At 44.2% G+C, this 17,899-nt stretch overlaps 5 non-coding genes across 5 annotated transcripts; all 5 read left to right on the plus strand.

Moving 5' to 3' along the window:
* The first annotated feature begins 2,035 nt into the window (after positions 1–2,035).
* Positions 2,036–2,336, plus strand: LOC146854788 (signal recognition particle RNA). Its single transcript, XR_014981729.1, has one exon.
* Positions 2,337–5,743: 3,407 nt separating this feature from the next.
* Positions 5,744–6,043, plus strand: LOC146854789 (signal recognition particle RNA). The gene has a single exon (XR_014981561.1).
* Positions 6,044–9,450: 3,407 nt separating this feature from the next.
* On the plus strand, positions 9,451–9,751 carry LOC146854790 (signal recognition particle RNA). Its single transcript, XR_014958891.1, has one exon.
* A 3,407-nt stretch (positions 9,752–13,158) lies between these two features.
* Positions 13,159–13,459, plus strand: LOC146854791 (signal recognition particle RNA). Its single transcript, XR_014981708.1, has one exon.
* Positions 13,460–16,866: 3,407 nt separating this feature from the next.
* On the plus strand, positions 16,867–17,166 carry LOC146854792 (signal recognition particle RNA). The gene has a single exon (XR_014959306.1).
* The last annotated feature ends 733 nt before the right edge of the window (positions 17,167–17,899 follow it).

Here is a 17,899-nt window from a genome sequence, read left to right on the forward strand (position 1 = left end):
AACTCAATCCTCTCCATAGGGTAACATTGACTGGTTTTTCCTGAAATTTCTTCCAAGTGTGGACTTTTCAAAACTTAAAATATTCACCAAAAATCAGCCGAGTAACGAAAACGAAAATACTCACCTGCTATTAGGTGAGCTCCCAGTGCTGGATCTTGGTGCCCAGCACTGACTCTGAAAAATACTTACAACTGTACTTACCAGTAACCCAATTTTCTCCCATAGGACATCATTGACTGTTTTTCTGTGAAATTTCTTCTAAGTGTCAATTTCTGCAAACTTTAAATATTCTTTAAAAATCGTATAATTTCTGAAAACGTAATTACTTACCTGTTTTGGATAAAGGTCCCAGTACTGAGTCTAGGCACCCAGTACTGGATTACAAAAGTAACGAGAACATACTATACCTGCAACTTGAATTTTCTGCCATAGGGAATCTTAGACTGTTTTCTATTAAATATTTTCTGTCAACTTTTAAAATAGCAAAATATTGTCTAAAAATCATCACAGTAATTAAGTCGACTTTTATCACTTGATTCCAAGTACTGACCCAGGACTGAATCTAGGATCCAGTCCTGGAAATCCAAAAGTAATCCTAAAAGTAATCTGTTGCAAATAACTTGAAACTTCCATTGAGCTCAATGCATTATTGTGTTTAAAATGTTGTTGCCTATTGCAACCACTTGTAACTTTCTACAAAAGTCAATTGCATATTGCAAAAGTATTTATATAAAGCATCTCATTCTGAGAAAGTATATTTTAATACCTATTGTTGGTTCTAAAATAAAACAAGCATATATTTTTTGTAGATAAACCATAGGCCTAGAGTTCAGTTATTGAGTGTGTGAGACCATTTGCTGACTGAGTGTGTGCAACAAATGCTTTACACTGTCCTCTGATACTGCCTTACTGCTCGACCAAGCTACCACTTTAGAGAGTAAGGTTATATCTAACTTTAGCCTCTGCCAAACCTCTGGGGACTGTGGACTCTGTACACCCTGTACCTATTTGGGAACAGTATATACAGAGCCACTTTCTCACACTGCAGTTCTCCAATATAGGTCTGTCAAGATCATTACTCAATCTACCTTGATTTGGCACAGTATAAAATAAGTCAAGAAGTCTCCTATGAAAAGATATGCAAATCTGTTCGAATCACTTTCCCTAGTCAGGGGACCCACTAGCTGGAAGGGGCAGGGAGGACCAAAATAGCTCATCGGTATAGAACACTGCATGAGCAGCTGATTTTGAGGTGGTAGAAGATAGAGTAATCCAACTGGAGCTCAATAAACGGTTTCCTAATGTGCAATAGCCCCTGACCACCTCTGACGCAAAAGTGTAATCTCATACCTTTACAGAATCAGGCATGCTTTCACCTGTTCAAGCTGAACTGACATTGGTCTTCTTGGCCAGCAGGAGTTCCTCTCTTGCAGCTGTTGAGGCTAGAGAACAGAATGACGTGTATTCATTCTTTATGGTAACTCTTCTAGCCCTCCCACTCCATACTACTTTAAAACTTCCGATGTTGCAGACGAGTTCCATCATTGTGACCCATGCTATTTTTCTCAATATTGGCTGGCTCGGCATAACAAGGGATGCCTACAGGACAGCCTAAATTGTGCCGGCAAGCTTCTACAGGGAGTCACTGGCAGATAAAGAGAAACTCAGCCCTAACCTGGCTCTTCTCTCTCACTCTCACTCTCCTTTCCCTTCTGTCCCTCTACCTGTCTCTCACTCTCTAAATACTAGTATTTATGTTGTATTCACTTCCCCGTCACAATCTTTCCGACCCTACTTCCTCTCTCCCTTCAATCAGTTCAACCCTCTTTTTTACTTTAGGAAACTCCACATCTTTTTTAAAGGCCCTTCCCATATTCACACTGCTTCTTGATAAGACATTTTTTTCCTTTCTTTGAAGGATAGTGAAATTGATTTTCTTGAAACATGGTTGGTAAACCATCAATTCATTCCACCTTACTTTATCATTATCCTTACTTATGGAATGCATTTCATCATTAGGACAGCTGCAGTGTTTGCTGGGCAAGGTGGCGTGTCCCTGTTGTCCTAGTTACTTGGGAGGCAGAGGCTTGTGGATTGCTTGAGCTCAGGGGTTCTGGGCTGCACTCAGCTGTGTTGATCAGGTGTCCATGCTGCATTGGGCATCAATATGGTGTTCTAGAGGGAGCTCTAGAATTTCAGGTTGTGTAACGAGAGGTGCACCGACCCAGGCTGGAAACAGAGCAGGCCAAATGCTTCCATGCCCATTGGTAGCAGGACAGCACCTGTGAGCAGTACGTGTGAAACAGCCTGAGCAAAATAGTGAGACCTAGCCTCTCTTTTTTGACTCAAATGTGAAAGTTTTGATTTTTACAAGGTGTAATAAATTATTTTCCCAAAACCAAATCTTTGTTTTCCTTTTGATATTTTTCCAGGAAATATGATGAACATTTGAACTGGGCCACGCATTTCAGCATAGCAGACAATTCTCCAGAATTGAGACATATTGCAACAACAAGCTAGCAGGCGGAGAGGACTGAAAACTCAGTGCAACCTAGAATAAATGGCTGTGTGATTTTCAGCAAGGATGACTCAAATGCATTCTTCCTTTTAGAGCACCTGTAGGATTAAACTGATCTGTCAAGTACAAAAGCATCCTTCATAGAGCAACTTAGAAATGCGCTTGCTGGCCCTTCTGCTGCATTTCTACGTCCAGCTCTAATTCATTTTTTGATTAGCCCTCATTCTTTTCATATGTGAATGAGAAGGAGAAATTACAGGGCCCTTCACTCTTTGAGCGAAACATGAAAAGACTGAGGGCTGTGCAACTCCCAAACGTTGGAGCCTCTGGCCTGTCGACCCTCGAACCTGCTCCTGCTCCAACCCGGCATCTCTTGTGGCCAGCAACCTCACAAACCCTGGAGGACCTGGCTACCTTTTTGCTCTAAACCCCTGGGACTCCCATGAGTAGAGACTCTACTCAAATCTACTTCTAATCCCTGGCAGCAGACCGGAACCGCGAACCCTTCACACTCTGCACCCCCAAGCCTGGCCTGTGCCAGAGTGAACAAAGACCACAAGGACGACCCCATGGCGACTGTGACCCCGAGTCCGGCACCCAAGGACCTCCCTCGACACTCCTGAAGAAGCCTGCAGCCTCAGAACCAGGTGCCCCCCCAACCGCGATCAACAGAGGGTAAGATTTCCCGACACCAAAAGGTACCCCTGCACCCGGCGCTCCGCGGCCCCCTGTGCCCAATCCCGGGGTACCTACCTATCCTCCAACTACCCAACTTACCTCTCGAAGTGGTGGTGGCACCTGAAGAATCTTCGTCCCCGAGCTTGCAGTCTTTTTCTAAACCAGAGATTTCCCATTCAAATCAATTGAGCGCCCGAATGCTCAAAAGCACCCTGCACCCAGCCGTCCGAGTGGCCCTGGCAGTGCAACCTCTACATCTATCTACTTCCCCACTTGCCCTGGATAAGTGACCAGGAGCCCAGCTCCCACAGCCACGTGGCCTGCTAGTCAGCAGCTACCAACCAAGGCCCCCCTACCTCTCATAGGATAACATTGGGCCTAACTCTCTCTGCACCCGGCCGCCCTTGTGCCGCTGAGGGTGAACCAACTGTACCTACCTGACCCTGGGAGACGCCTGAGTCTATGCCCAGAACCTTAACTCTGCCAGTCGAGTACTTACCTTTAAACCGATAACTCAATCTTCTCCATAGGGTAACATTGACTGGTTTTTCCTGAAATTTCTTCCAAGTGTGGACTTTTCAAAACTTAAAATATTCACCAAAAATCAGCCGAGTAACGAAAACGAAAATACTCACCTGCTATTAGGTGAGCTCCCAGTGCTGGATCTTGGTGCCCAGCACTGACTCTGAAAAATACTTACAACTGTACTTACCAGTAACCCAATTTTCTCCCATAGGAAATCATTGACTGTTTTTCTGTGAAATTTCTTCTAAGTGTCAATTTTCTGCAAACTTTAAATATTCTTTAAAAATCGTATAATTTCTGAAAACGTAATTACTTACCTGTTTTGGATAAAGGTCCCAGTACTGAGTCTAGGCACCCAGTACTGGATTACAAAAGTAACGAGAACATACTATACCTGCAACTTGAATTTTCTGCCATAGGGAATCTTAGACTGTTTTCTATGAAATATTTTCTGTCAACTTTTAAAATAGCAAAATATTGTCTAAAAATCATCACAGTAATTAAGTCGACTTTTATCACTTGATTCCAAGTACTGACCCAGGACTGAATCTAGGATCCAGTCCTGGAAATCCAAAAGTAATCCTAAAAGTAATCTGTTGCAAATAACTTGAAACTTCCATTGAGCTCAATGCATTATTGTGTTTAAAATTTTGTTGCCTATTGCAACCACTTGTAACTTTCTACAAAAGTCAATTGCATATTGCAAAAGTATTTATATAAAGCATCTCATTCTGAGAAAGTATATTTTAATACCTATTGTTGGTTCTAAAATAAAACAAGCATATATTTTTTGTAGATAAACCATTGGCCTAGAGTTCAGTTATTGAGTGTGTGAGACCATTTGCTGACTGAGTGTGTGCAACAAATGCTTTACACTGTCCTCTAAAACTGCCTTACTGCTCGACCAAGCTACCACTTTAGAGAGTAAGGTTATATCTAACTTTAGCCTCTGCCAAACCTCTGGGGACTGTGGACTCTGTACACCCTGTACCTATTTGGGAACAGTATATACAGAGCCACTTTCTCACACTGCAGTTCTCCAATATAGGTCTGTCAAGATCATTACTCAATCTACCTTGATTTGGCACAGTATAAAATAAGTCAAGAAGTCTCCTATGAAAAGATATGCAAATCTGTTCGAATCACTTTCCCTAGTCAGGGGACCCACTAGCTGGAAGGGGCAGGGAGGACCAAAATAGCTCATCGGTATAGAACACTGCATGAGCAGCTGATTTTGAGGTGGTAGAAGATAGAGTAATCCAGCTGGACCTCAATAAACGGTTTCCTAATGTGCAATAGCCCCTGACCACCTCTGACGCAAAAGTGTAATCTCATACCTTTGCAGAATCAGGCATGCTTTCACCTGTTCAAGCTGAACTGACATTGGTCTTCTTGGCCAGCAGGAGTTCCTCTCTTGCAGCTGTTGAGGCTAGAGAACAGAATGACGTGTATTCATTCTTTATGGTAACTCTTCTAGCCCTCCCACTCCATACCACTTTAAAACTTCCGAAGTTGCAGACGAGTTCCATCATTGTGACCCATGCTATTTTTCTCAATATTGGCTGGCTCGGCATATCAAGGGATGCCTACAGGACAGCCTAAATTGTGCCAGCAAGCTTCTACAGGGAGTCACTGGCAGATAAAGAGAAACTCAGCCCTAACCTGGCTCTTCTCTCTCACTCTCACTCTCCTTTCCCTTCTGTCCCTCTACCTGTCTCTCACTCTCTAAATAGTAGTATTTATGTTGTATTCACTTCCCCGTCACAATCTTTCCGACCCTACTTCCTCTCTCCCTTCAATCAGTTCAACCCTCTTTTTTACTTTAGGAAACTCCACATCTTTTTTAAAGGCCCTTCCCATATTCACACTGCTTCTTGATAAGACATTTTTTTCCTTTCTTTGAAGGATAGTGAAATTGATTTTCTTGAAACATGGTTGGTAAACCATCAATTCATTCCACCTTACTTTATCATTATCCTTACTTATGGAATGCATTTCATCATTAGGACAGCTGCAGTGTTTGCCGGGCAAGGTGGCGTGTGCCTGTTGTCCTAGTTACTTGGGAGACAGAGGCTTGTGGATTGCTTGAGCTCAGGGGTTCTGGGCTGCACTCAGCTGTGTTGATCAGGTGTCCATGCTGCATTGGGCATCAATATGGTGTTCTAGAGGGAGCTCTAGAATTTCAGGTTGTGTAACGAGAGGTGCACCGACCCAGGCTGGAAACAGAGCAGGCCAAAGCTTCCATGCCCATTGGTAGCAGGACAGCACCTGTGAGCAGTACGTGTAAAACAGCCTGAGCAAAATAGTGAGACCTAGCCTTTCTTTTTTGACTCAAATGTGAAAGTTTTGATTTTTACAAGGTGTAATAAATTATTTTCCCAAAACCAAATCTTTGTTTTCCTTTTGATATTTTTCCAGGAAATATGATGAACATTTGAACTGGGCCACGCATTTCAGCATAGCAGACAATTCTCCAGAATTGAGACATATTGCAACAACAAGCTAGCAGGCGGAGAGGACTGAAAACTCAGTGCAACCTAGAATAAATGGCTGTGTGATTTTCAGCAAGGATGACTCAAATGCATTCTTCCTTTTAGAGCACCTGTAGGATTAAACTGATCTGTCAAGTACAAAAGCATCCTTCATAGAGCAACTTAGAAATGCGCTTGCTGGCCCTTCTGCTGCATTTCTACGTCCAGCTCTAATTCATTTTTTGATTAGCCCTCATTCTTTTCATATGTGAATGAGAAGGAGAAATTACAGGGCCCTTCACTCTTTGAGCGAAACATGAAAAGACTGAGGGCTGTGCAACTCCCAAACGTTGGAGCCTCTGGCCTGTCGACCCTCGAACCTGCTCCTGCTCCAACCCGGCATCTCTTGTGGCCAGCAACCTCACAAACCCTGGAGGACCTGGCTACCTTTTGACTCTAAACCCCTGGGACTCCCATGAGTAGAGGCTCTACTCAAATCTACTTCTAATCCCTGGCAGCAGCCCGGAACCGCGAACCCTTCACACTCTGCACCCACCAAGCCTGGCCTGTGCCAGAGTGAACAAAGACCACAAGGACGACCCCACGGCGACTGTGACCCCGAGTCCGGCACCCAAGGACCTCCCTCGACACTCCTGAAGAAGCCTGCAGCCTCAGAACCAGGTGCCCCCCCAACCGCGATCAACAGAGGGTAAGATTTCCCGACACCAAAAGGTACCCCTGCACCCGGCGCTCCGCGGCCCCCTGTGCCCAATCCCGGGGTACCTACCTATCCTCCAACTACCCAACTTACCTCTCGAAGTGGTGGTGGCACCTGAAGAATCTTCGTCCCCGAGCTTGCAGTCTTTTTCTAAACCAGAGATTTCCCATTCAAATCAATTGAGCGCCCGAATGCTCAAAAGCACCCTGCACCCAGCCGTCCGAGAGGCCCTGGCAGTGCAACCTCTACATCTATCTACTTCCCCACTTGCCCTGGATAAGTGACCAGGAGCCCAGCTCCCACAACCACGTGGCCTGCTAGTCAGCAGCCACCAACCAAGGCCCCCCTACCTCTCATAGGATAACATTGGGCCTAACTCTCTCTGCACCCGGCCGCCCTTGTGCCGCTGAGGGTGAACCAACTGTACCTACCTGACCCTGGGAGACGCCTGAGTCTATGCCCAGAACCTTAACTCTGCCAGTCGAGTACTTACCTTTAAACCGATAACTCAATCTTCTCCATAGGGTAACATTGACTGGTTTTTCCTGAAATTTCTTCCAAGTGTGGACTTTTCAAAACTTAAAATATTCACCAAAAATCAGCCGAGTAACGAAAACGAAAATACTCACCTGCTATTAGGTGAGCTCCCAGTGCTGGATCTTGGTGCCCAGCACTGACTCTGAAAAATACTTACAACTGTACTTACCAGTAACCCAATTTTCTCCCATAGGACATCATTGACTGTTTTTCTGTGAAATTTCTTCTAAGTGTCAATTTCTGCAAACTTTAAATATTCTTTAAAAATCGTATAATTTCTGAAAACGTAATTACTTACCTGTTTTGGATAAAGGTCCCAGTACTGAGTCTAGGCACCCAGTACTGGATTACAAAAGTAACGAGAACATACTATACCTGCAACTTGAATTTTCTGCCATAGGGAATCTTAGACTGTTTTCTATTAAATATTTTCTGTCAACTTTTAAAATAGCAAAATATTGTCTAAAAATCATCACAGTAATTAAGTCGACTTTTATCACTTGATTCCAAGTACTGACCCAGGACTGAATCTAGGATCCAGTCCTGGAAATCCAAAAGTAATCCTAAAAGTAATCTGTTGCAAATAACTTGAAACTTCCATTGAGCTCAATGCATTATTGTGTTTAAAATGTTGTTGCCTATTGCAACCACTTGTAACTTTCTACAAAAGTCAATTGCATATTGCAAAAGTATTTATATAAAGCATCTCATTCTGAGAAAGTATATTTTAATACCTATTGTTGGTTCTAAAATAAAACAAGCATATATTTTTTGTAGATAAACCATAGGCCTAGAGTTCAGTTATTGAGTGTGTGAGACCATTTGCTGACTGAGTGTGTGCAACAAATGCTTTACACTGTCCTCTGATACTGCCTTACTGCTCGACCAAGCTACCACTTTAGAGAGTAAGGTTATATCTAACTTTAGCCTCTGCCAAACCTCTGGGGACTGTGGACTCTGTACACCCTGTACCTATTTGGGAACAGTATATACAGAGCCACTTTCTCACACTGCAGTTCTCCAATATAGGTCTGTCAAGATCATTACTCAATCTACCTTGATTTGGCACAGTATAAAATAAGTCAAGAAGTCTCCTATGAAAAGATATGCAAATCTGTTCGAATCACTTTCCCTAGTCAGGGGACCCACTAGCTGGAAGGGGCAGGGAGGACCAAAATAGCTCATCGGTATAGAACACTGCATGAGCAGCTGATTTTGAGGTGGTAGAAGATAGAGTAATCCAACTGGAGCTCAATAAACGGTTTCCTAATGTGCAATAGCCCCTGACCACCTCTGACGCAAAAGTGTAATCTCATACCTTTGCAGAATCAGGCATGCTTTCACCTGTTCAAGCTGAACTGACATTGGTCTTCTTGGCCAGCAGGAGTTCCTCTCTTGCAGCTGTTGAGGCTAGAGAACAGAATGACGTGTATTCATTCTTTATGGTAACTCTTCTAGCCCTCCCACTCCATACTACTTTAAAACTTCCGATGTTGCAGACGAGTTCCATCATTGTGACCCATGCTATTTTTCTCAATATTGGCTGGCTCGGCATAACAAGGGATGCCTACAGGACAGCCTAAATTGTGCCGGCAAGCTTCTACAGGGAGTCACTGGCAGATAAAGAGAAACTCAGCCCTAACCTGGCTCTTCTCTCTCACTCTCACTCTCCTTTCCCTTCTGTCCCTCTACCTGTCTCTCACTCTCTAAATACTAGTATTTATGTTGTATTCACTTCCCCGTCACAATCTTTCCGACCCTACTTCCTCTCTCCCTTCAATCAGTTCAACCCTCTTTTTTACTTTAGGAAACTCCACATCTTTTTTAAAGGCCCTTCCCATATTCACACTGCTTCTTGATAAGACATTTTTTTCCTTTCTTTGAAGGATAGTGAAATTGATTTTCTTGAAACATGGTTGGTAAACCATCAATTCATTCCACCTTACTTTATCATTATCCTTACTTATGGAATGCATTTCATCATTAGGACAGCTGCAGTGTTTGCCGGGCAAGGTGGCGTGTCCCAGTTGTCCTAGTTACTTGGGAGGCAGAGGCTTGTGGATTGCTTGAGCTCAGGGGTTCTGGGCTGCACTCAGCTGTGTTGATCAGGTGTCCATGCTGCATTGGGCATCAATATGGTGTTCTAGAGGGAGCTCTAGAATTTCAGGTTGTGTAACGAGAGGTGCACCGACCCAGGCTGGAAACAGAGCAGGCCAAATGCTTCCATGCCCATTGGTAGCAGGACAGCACCTGTGAGCAGTACGTGTGAAACAGCCTGAGCAAAATAATGAGACCTAGCCTCTCTTTTTTGACTCAAATGTGAAAGTTTTGATTTTTACAAGGTGTAATAAATTATTTTCCCAAAACCAAATCTTTGTTTTCCTTTTGATATTTTTCCAGGAAATATGATGAACATTTGAACTGGGCCACGCATTTCAGCATAGCAGACAATTCTCCAGAATTGAGACATATTGCAACAACAAGCTAGCAGGCGGAGAGGACTGAAAACTCAGTGCAACCTAGAATAAATGGCTGTGTGATTTTCAGCAAGGATGACTCAAATGCATTCTTCCTTTTAGAGCACCTGTAGGATTAAACTGATCTGTCAAGTACAAAAGCATCCTTCATAGAGCAACTTAGAAATGCGCTTCCTGGCCCTTCTGCTGCATTTCTACGTCCAGCTCTAATTCATTTTTTGATTAGCCCTCATTCTTTTCATATGTGAATGAGAAGGAGAAATTACAGGGCCCTTCACTCTTTGAGCGAAACATGAAAAGACTGAGGGCTGTGCAACTCCCAAACGTTGGAGCCTCTGGCCTGTCGACCCTCGAACCTGCTCCTGCTCCAACCCGGCATCTCTTGTGGCCAGCAACCTCACAAACCCTGGAGGACCTGGCTACCTTTTGACTCTAAACCCCTGGGACTCCCATGAGTAGAGGCTCTACTCAAATCTACTTCTAATCCCTGGCAGCAGCCCGGAACCGCGAACCCTTCACACTCTGCACCCACCAAGCCTGGCCTGTGCCAGAGTGAACAAAGACCACAAGGACGACCCCACGGCGACTGTGACCCCGAGTCCGGCACCCAAGGACCTCCCTCGACACTCCTGAAGAAGCCTGCAGCCTCAGAACCAGGTGCCCCCCCAACCGCGATCAACAGAGGGTAAGATTTCCCGACACCAAAAGGTACCCCTGCACCCGGCGCTCCGCGGCCCCCTGTGCCCAATCCCGGGGTACCTACCTATCCTCCAACTACCCAACTTACCTCTCGAAGTGGTGGTGGCACCTGAAGAATCTTCGTCCCCGAGCTTGCAGTCTTTTTCTAAACCAGAGATTTCCCATTCAAATCAATTGAGCGCCCGAATGCTCAAAAGCACCCTGCACCCAGCCGTCCGAGAGGCCCTGGCAGTGCAACCTCTACATCTATCTACTTCCCCACTTGCCCTGGATAAGTGACCAGGAGCCCAGCTCCCACAACCACGTGGCCTGCTAGTCAGCAGCCACCAACCAAGGCCCCCCTACCTCTCATAGGATAACATTGGGCCTAACTCTCTCTGCACCCGGCCGCCCTTGTGCCGCTGAGGGTGAACCAACTGTACCTACCTGACCCTGGGAGACGCCTGAGTCTATGCCCAGAACCTTAACTCTGCCAGTCGAGTACTTACCTTTAAACCGATAACTCAATCTTCTCCATAGGGTAACATTGACTGGTTTTTCCTGAAATTTCTTCCAAGTGTGGACTTTTCAAAACTTAAAATATTCACCAAAAATCAGCCGAGTAACGAAAACGAAAATACTCACCTGCTATTAGGTGAGCTCCCAGTGCTGGATCTTGGTGCCCAGCACTGACTCTGAAAAATACTTACAACTGTACTTACCGGTAACCCAATTTTCTCCCATAGGACATCATTGACTGTTTTTCTGTGAAATTTCTTCTAAGTGTCAATTTCTGCAAACTTTAAATATTCTTTAAAAATCGTATAATTTCTGAAAACGTAATTACTTACCTGTTTTGGATAAAGGTCCCAGTACTGAGTCTAGGCACCCAGTACTGGATTACAAAAGTAACGAGAACATACTATACCTGCAACTTGAATTTTCTGCCATAGGGAATCTTAGACTGTTTTCTATTAAATATTTTCTGTCAACTTTTAAAATAGCAAAATATTGTCTAAAAATCATCACAGTAATTAAGTCGACTTTTATCACTTGATTCCAAGTACTGACCCAGGACTGAATCTAGGATCCAGTCCTGGAAATCCAAAAGTAATCCTAAAAGTAATCTGTTGCAAATAACTTGAAACTTCCATTGAGCTCAATGCATTATTGTGTTTAAAATGTTGTTGCCTATTGCAACCACTTGTAACTTTCTACAAAAGTCAATTGCATATTGCAAAAGTATTTATATAAAGCATCTCATTCTGAGAAAGTATATTTTAATACCTATTGTTGGTTCTAAAATAAAACAAGCATATATTTTTTGTAGATAAACCATAGGCCTAGAGTTCAGTTATTGAGTGTGTGAGACCATTTGCTGACTGAGTGTGTGCAACAAATGCTTTACACTGTCCTCTGATACTGCCTTACTGCTCGACCAAGCTACCACTTTAGAGAGTAAGGTTATATCTAACTTTAGCCTCTGCCAAACCTCTGGGGACTGTGGACTCTGTACACCCTGTACCTATTTGGGAACAGTATATACAGAGCCACTTTCTCACACTGCAGTTCTCCAATATAGGTCTGTCAAGATCATTACTCAATCTACCTTGATTTGGCACAGTATAAAATAAGTCAAGAAGTCTCCTATGAAAAGATATGCAAATCTGTTCGAATCACTTTCCCTAGTCAGGGGACCCACTAGCTGGAAGGGGCAGGGAGGACCAAAATAGCTCATCGGTATAGAACACTGCATGAGCAGCTGATTTTGAGGTGGTAGAAGATAGAGTAATCCAACTGGAGCTCAATAAACGGTTTCCTAATGTGCAATAGCCCCTGACCACCTCTGACGCAAAAGTGTAATCTCATACCTTTACAGAATCAGGCATGCTTTCACCTGTTCAAGCTGAACTGACATTGGTCTTCTTGGCCAGCAGGAGTTCCTCTCTTGCAGCTGTTGAGGCTAGAGAACAGAATGACGTGTATTCATTCTTTATGGTAACTCTTCTAGCCCTCCCACTCCATACTACTTTAAAACTTCCGATGTTGCAGACGAGTTCCATCATTGTGACCCATGCTATTTTTCTCAATATTGGCTGGCTCGGCATAACAAGGGATGCCTACAGGACAGCCTAAATTGTGCCGGCAAGCTTCTACAGGGAGTCACTGGCAGATAAAGAGAAACTCAGCCCTAACCTGGCTCTTCTCTCTCACTCTCACTCTCCTTTCCCTTCTGTCCCTCTACCTGTCTCTCACTCTCTAAATACTAGTATTTATGTTGTATTCACTTCCCCGTCACAATCTTTCCGACCCTACTTCCTCTCTCCCTTCAATCAGTTCAACCCTCTTTTTTACTTTAGGAAACTCCACATCTTTTTTAAAGGCCCTTCCCATATTCACACTGCTTCTTGATAAGACATTTTTTTCCTTTCTTTGAAGGATAGTGAAATTGATTTTCTTGAAACATGGTTGGTAAACCATCAATTCATTCCACCTTACTTTATCATTATCCTTACTTATGGAATGCATTTCATCATTAGGACAGCTGCAGTGTTTGCCGGGCAAGGTGGCGTGTCCCTGTTGTCCTAGTTACTTGGGAGGCAGAGGCTTGTGGATTGCTTGAGCTCAGGGGTTCTGGGCTGCACTCAGCTGTGTTGATCAGGTGTCCATGCTGCATTGGGCATCAATATGGTGTTCTAGAGGGAGCTCTAGAATTTCAGGTTGTGTAACGAGAGGTGCACCGACCCAGGCTGGAAACAGAGCAGGCCAAATGCTTCCATGCCCATTGGTAGCAGGACAGCACCTGTGAGCAGTACGTGTGAAACAGCCTGAGCAAAATAGTGAGACCTAGCCTCTCTTTTTTGACTCAAATGTGAAAGTTTTGATTTTTACAAGGTGTAATAAATTATTTTCCCAAAACCAAATCTTTGTTTTCCTTTTGATATTTTTCCAGGAAATATGATGAACATTTGAACTGGGCCACGCATTTCAGCATAGCAGACAATTCTCCAGAATTGAGACATATTGCAACAACAAGCTAGCAGGCGGAGAGGACTGAAAACTCAGTGCAACCTAGAATAAATGGCTGTGTGATTTTCAGCAAGGATGACTCAAATGCATTCTTCCTTTTAGAGCACCTGTAGGATTAAACTGATCTGTCAAGTACAAAAGCATCCTTCATAGAGCAACTTAGAAATGCGCTTGCTGGCCCTTCTGCTGCATTTCTACGTCCAGCTCTAATTCATTTTTTGATTAGCCCTCATTCTTTTCATATGTGAATGAGAAGGAGAAATTACAGGGCCCTTCACTCTTTGAGCGAAACATGAAAAGACTGAGGGCTGTGCAACTCCCAAACGTTGGAGCCTCTGGCCTGTCGACCCTCGAACCTGCTCCTGCTCCAACCCGGCATCTCTTGTGGCCAGCAACCTCACAAACCCTGGAGGACCTGGCTACCTTTTTGCTCTAAACCCCTGGGACTCCCATGAGTAGAGACTCTACTCAAATCTACTTCTAATCCCTGGCAGCAGACCGGAACCGCGAACCCTTCACACTCTGCACCCCCAAGCCTGGCCTGTGCCAGAGTGAACAAAGACCACAAGGACGACCCCATGGCGACTGTGACCCCGAGTCCGGCACCCAAGGACCTCCCTCGACACTCCTGAAGAAGCCTGCAGCCTCAGAACCAGGTGCCCCCCCAACCGCGATCAACAGAGGGTAAGATTTCCCGACACCAAAAGGTACCCCTGCACCCGGCGCTCCGCGGCCCCCTGTGCCCAATCCCGGGGTACCTACCTATCCTCCAACTACCCAACTTACCTCTCGAAGTGGTGGTGGCACCTGAAGAATCTTCGTCCCCGAGCTTGCAGTCTTTTTCTAAACCAGAGATTTCCCATTCAAATCAATTGAGCGCCCGAATGCTCAAAAGCACCCTGCACCCAGCCGTCCGAGTGGCCCTGGCAGTGCAACCTCTACATCTATCTACTTCCCCACTTGCCCTGGATAAGTGACCAGGAGCCCAGCTCCCACAGCCACGTGGCCTGCTAGTCAGCAGCTACCAACCAAGGCCCCCCTACCTCTCATAGGATAACATTGGGCCTAACTCTCTCTGCACCCGGCCGCCCTTGTGCCGCTGAGGGTGAACCAACTGTACCTACCTGACCCTGGGAGACGCCTGAGTCTATGCCCAGAACCTTAACTCTGCCAGTCGAGTACTTACCTTTAAACCGATAACTCAATCTTCTCCATAGGGTAACATTGACTGGTTTTTCCTGAAATTTCTTCCAAGTGTGGACTTTTCAAAACTTAAAATATTCACCAAAAATCAGCCGAGTAACGAAAACGAAAATACTCACCTGCTATTAGGTGAGCTCCCAGTGCTGGATCTTGGTGCCCAGCACTGACTCTGAAAAATACTTACAACTGTACTTACCAGTAACCCAATTTTCTCCCATAGGAAATCATTGACTGTTTTTCTGTGAAATTTCTTCTAAGTGTCAATTTTCTGCAAACTTTAAATATTCTTTAAAAATCGTATAATTTCTGAAAACGTAATTACTTACCTGTTTTGGATAAAGGTCCCAGTACTGAGTCTAGGCACCCAGTACTGGATTACAAAAGTAACGAGAACATACTATACCTGCAACTTGAATTTTCTGCCATAGGGAATCTTAGACTGTTTTCTATGAAATATTTTCTGTCAACTTTTAAAATAGCAAAATATTGTCTAAAAATCAGCACAGTAATTAAGTCGACTTTTATCACTTGATTCCAAGTACTGACCCAGGACTGAATCTAGGATCCAGTCCTGGAAATCCAAAAGTAATCCTAAAAGTAATCTGTTGCAAATAACTTGAAACTTCCATTGAGCTCAATGCATTATTGTGTTTAAAATTTTGTTGCCTATTGCAACCACTTGTAACTTTCTACAAAAGTCAATTGCATATTGCAAAAGTATTTATATAAAGCATCTCATTCTGAGAAAGTATATTTTAATACCTATTGTTGGTTCTAAAATAAAACAAGCATATATTTTTTGTAGATAAACCATTGGCCTAGAGTTCAGTTATTGAGTGTGTGAGACCATTTGCTGACTGAGTGTGTGCAACAAATGCTTTACACTGTCCTCTGATACTGCCTTACTGCTCGACCAAGCTACCACTTTAGAGAGTAAGGTTATATCTAACTTTAGCCTCTGCCAAACCTCTGGGGACTGTGGACTCTGTACACCCTGTACCTATTTGGGAACAGTATATACAGAGCCACTTTCTCACACTGCAGTTCTCCAATATAGGTCTGTCAAGATCATTACTCAATCTACCTTGATTTGGCACAGTATAAAATAAGTCAAGAAGTCTCCTATGAAAAGATATGCAAATCTGTTCGAATCACTTTCCCTAGTCAGGGGACCCACTAGCTGGAAGGGGCAGGGAGGACCAAAATAGCTCATCGGTATAGAACACTGCATGAGCAGCTGATTTTGAGGTGGTAGAAGATAGAGTAATCCAGCTGGACCTCAATAAACGGTTTCCTAATGTGCAATAGCCCCTGACCACCTCTGACGCAAAAGTGTAATCTCATACCTTTGCAGAATCAGGCATGCTTTCACCTGTTCAAGCTGAACTGACATTGGTCTTCTTGGCCAGCAGGAGTTCCTCTCTTGCAGCTGTTGAGGCTAGAGAACAGAATGACGTGTATTCATTCTTTATGGTAACTCTTCTAGCCCTCCCACTCCATACCACTTTAAAACTTCCGAAGTTGCAGACGAGTTCCATCATTGTGACCCATGCTATTTTTCTCAATATTGGCTGGCTCGGCATATCAAGGGATGCCTACAGGACAGCCTAAATTGTGCCAGCAAGCTTCTACAGGGAGTCACTGGCAGATAAAGAGAAACTCAGCCCTAACCTGGCTCTTCTCTCTCACTCTCACTCTCCTTTCCCTTCTGTCCCTCTACCTGTCTCTCACTCTCTAAATAGTAGTATTTATGTTGTATTCACTTCCCCGTCACAATCTTTCCGACCCTACTTCCTCTCTCCCTTCAATCAGTTCAACCCTCTTTTTTACTTTAGGAAACTCCACATCTTTTTTAAAGGCCCTTCCCATATTCACACTGCTTCTTGATAAGACATTTTTTTCCTTTCTTTGAAGGATAGTGAAATTGATTTTCTTGAAACATGGTTGGTAAACCATCAATTCATTCCACCTTACTTTATCATTATCCTTACTTATGGAATGCATTTCATCATTAGGACAGCTGCAGTGTTTGCCGGGCAAGGTGGCGTGTGCCTGTTGTCCTAGTTACTTGGGAGACAGAGGCTTGTGGATTGCTTGAGCTCAGGGGTTCTGGGCTGCACTCAGCTGTGTTGATCAGGTGTCCATGCTGCATTGGGCATCAATATGGTGTTCTAGAGGGAGCTCTAGAATTTCAGGTTGTGTAACGAGAGGTGCACCGACCCAGGCTGGAAACAGAGCAGGCCAAAGCTTCCATGCCCATTGGTAGCAGGACAGCACCTGTGAGCAGTACGTGTAAAACAGCCTGAGCAAAATAGTGAGACCTAGCCTCTCTTTTTTGACTCAAATGTGAAAGTTTTGATTTTTACAAGGTGTAATAAATTATTTTCCCAAAACCAAATCTTTGTTTTCCTTTTGATATTTTTCCAGGAAATATGATGAACATTTGAACTGGGCCACGCATTTCAGCATAGCAGACAATTCTCCAGAATTGAGACATATTGCAACAACAAGCTAGCAGGCGGAGAGGACTGAAAACTCAGTGCAACCTAGAATAAATGGCTGTGTGATTTTCAGCAAGGATGACTCAAATGCATTCTTCCTTTTAGAGCACCTGTAGGATTAAACTGATCTGTCAAGTACAAAAGCATCCTTCATAGAGCAACTTAGAAATGCGCTTGCTGGCCCTTCTGCTGCATTTCTACGTCCAGCTCTAATTCATTTTTTGATTAGCCCTCATTCTTTTCATATGTGAATGAGAAGGAGAAATTACAGGGCCCTTCACTCTTTGAGCGAAACATGAAAAGACTGAGGGCTGTGCAACTCCCAAACGTTGGAGCCTCTGGCCTGTCGACCCTCGAACCTGCTCCTGCTCCAACCCGGCATCTCTTGTGGCCAGCAACCTCACAAACCCTGGAGGACCTGGCTACCTTTTTGCTCTAAACCCCTGGGACTCCCATGAGTAGAGACTCTACTCAAATCTACTTCTAATCCCTGGCAGCAGACCGGAACCGCGAACCCTTCACACTCTGCACCCCCAAGCCTGGCCTGTGCCAGAGTGAACAAA

Source organism: Triturus cristatus, chromosome 4_1 (genome assembly GCF_964204655.1).
Source record: "Triturus cristatus chromosome 4_1, aTriCri1.1, whole genome shotgun sequence".
In the NCBI taxonomy this organism is placed as follows: Eukaryota; Metazoa; Chordata; class Amphibia; order Caudata; family Salamandridae; genus Triturus; species Triturus cristatus.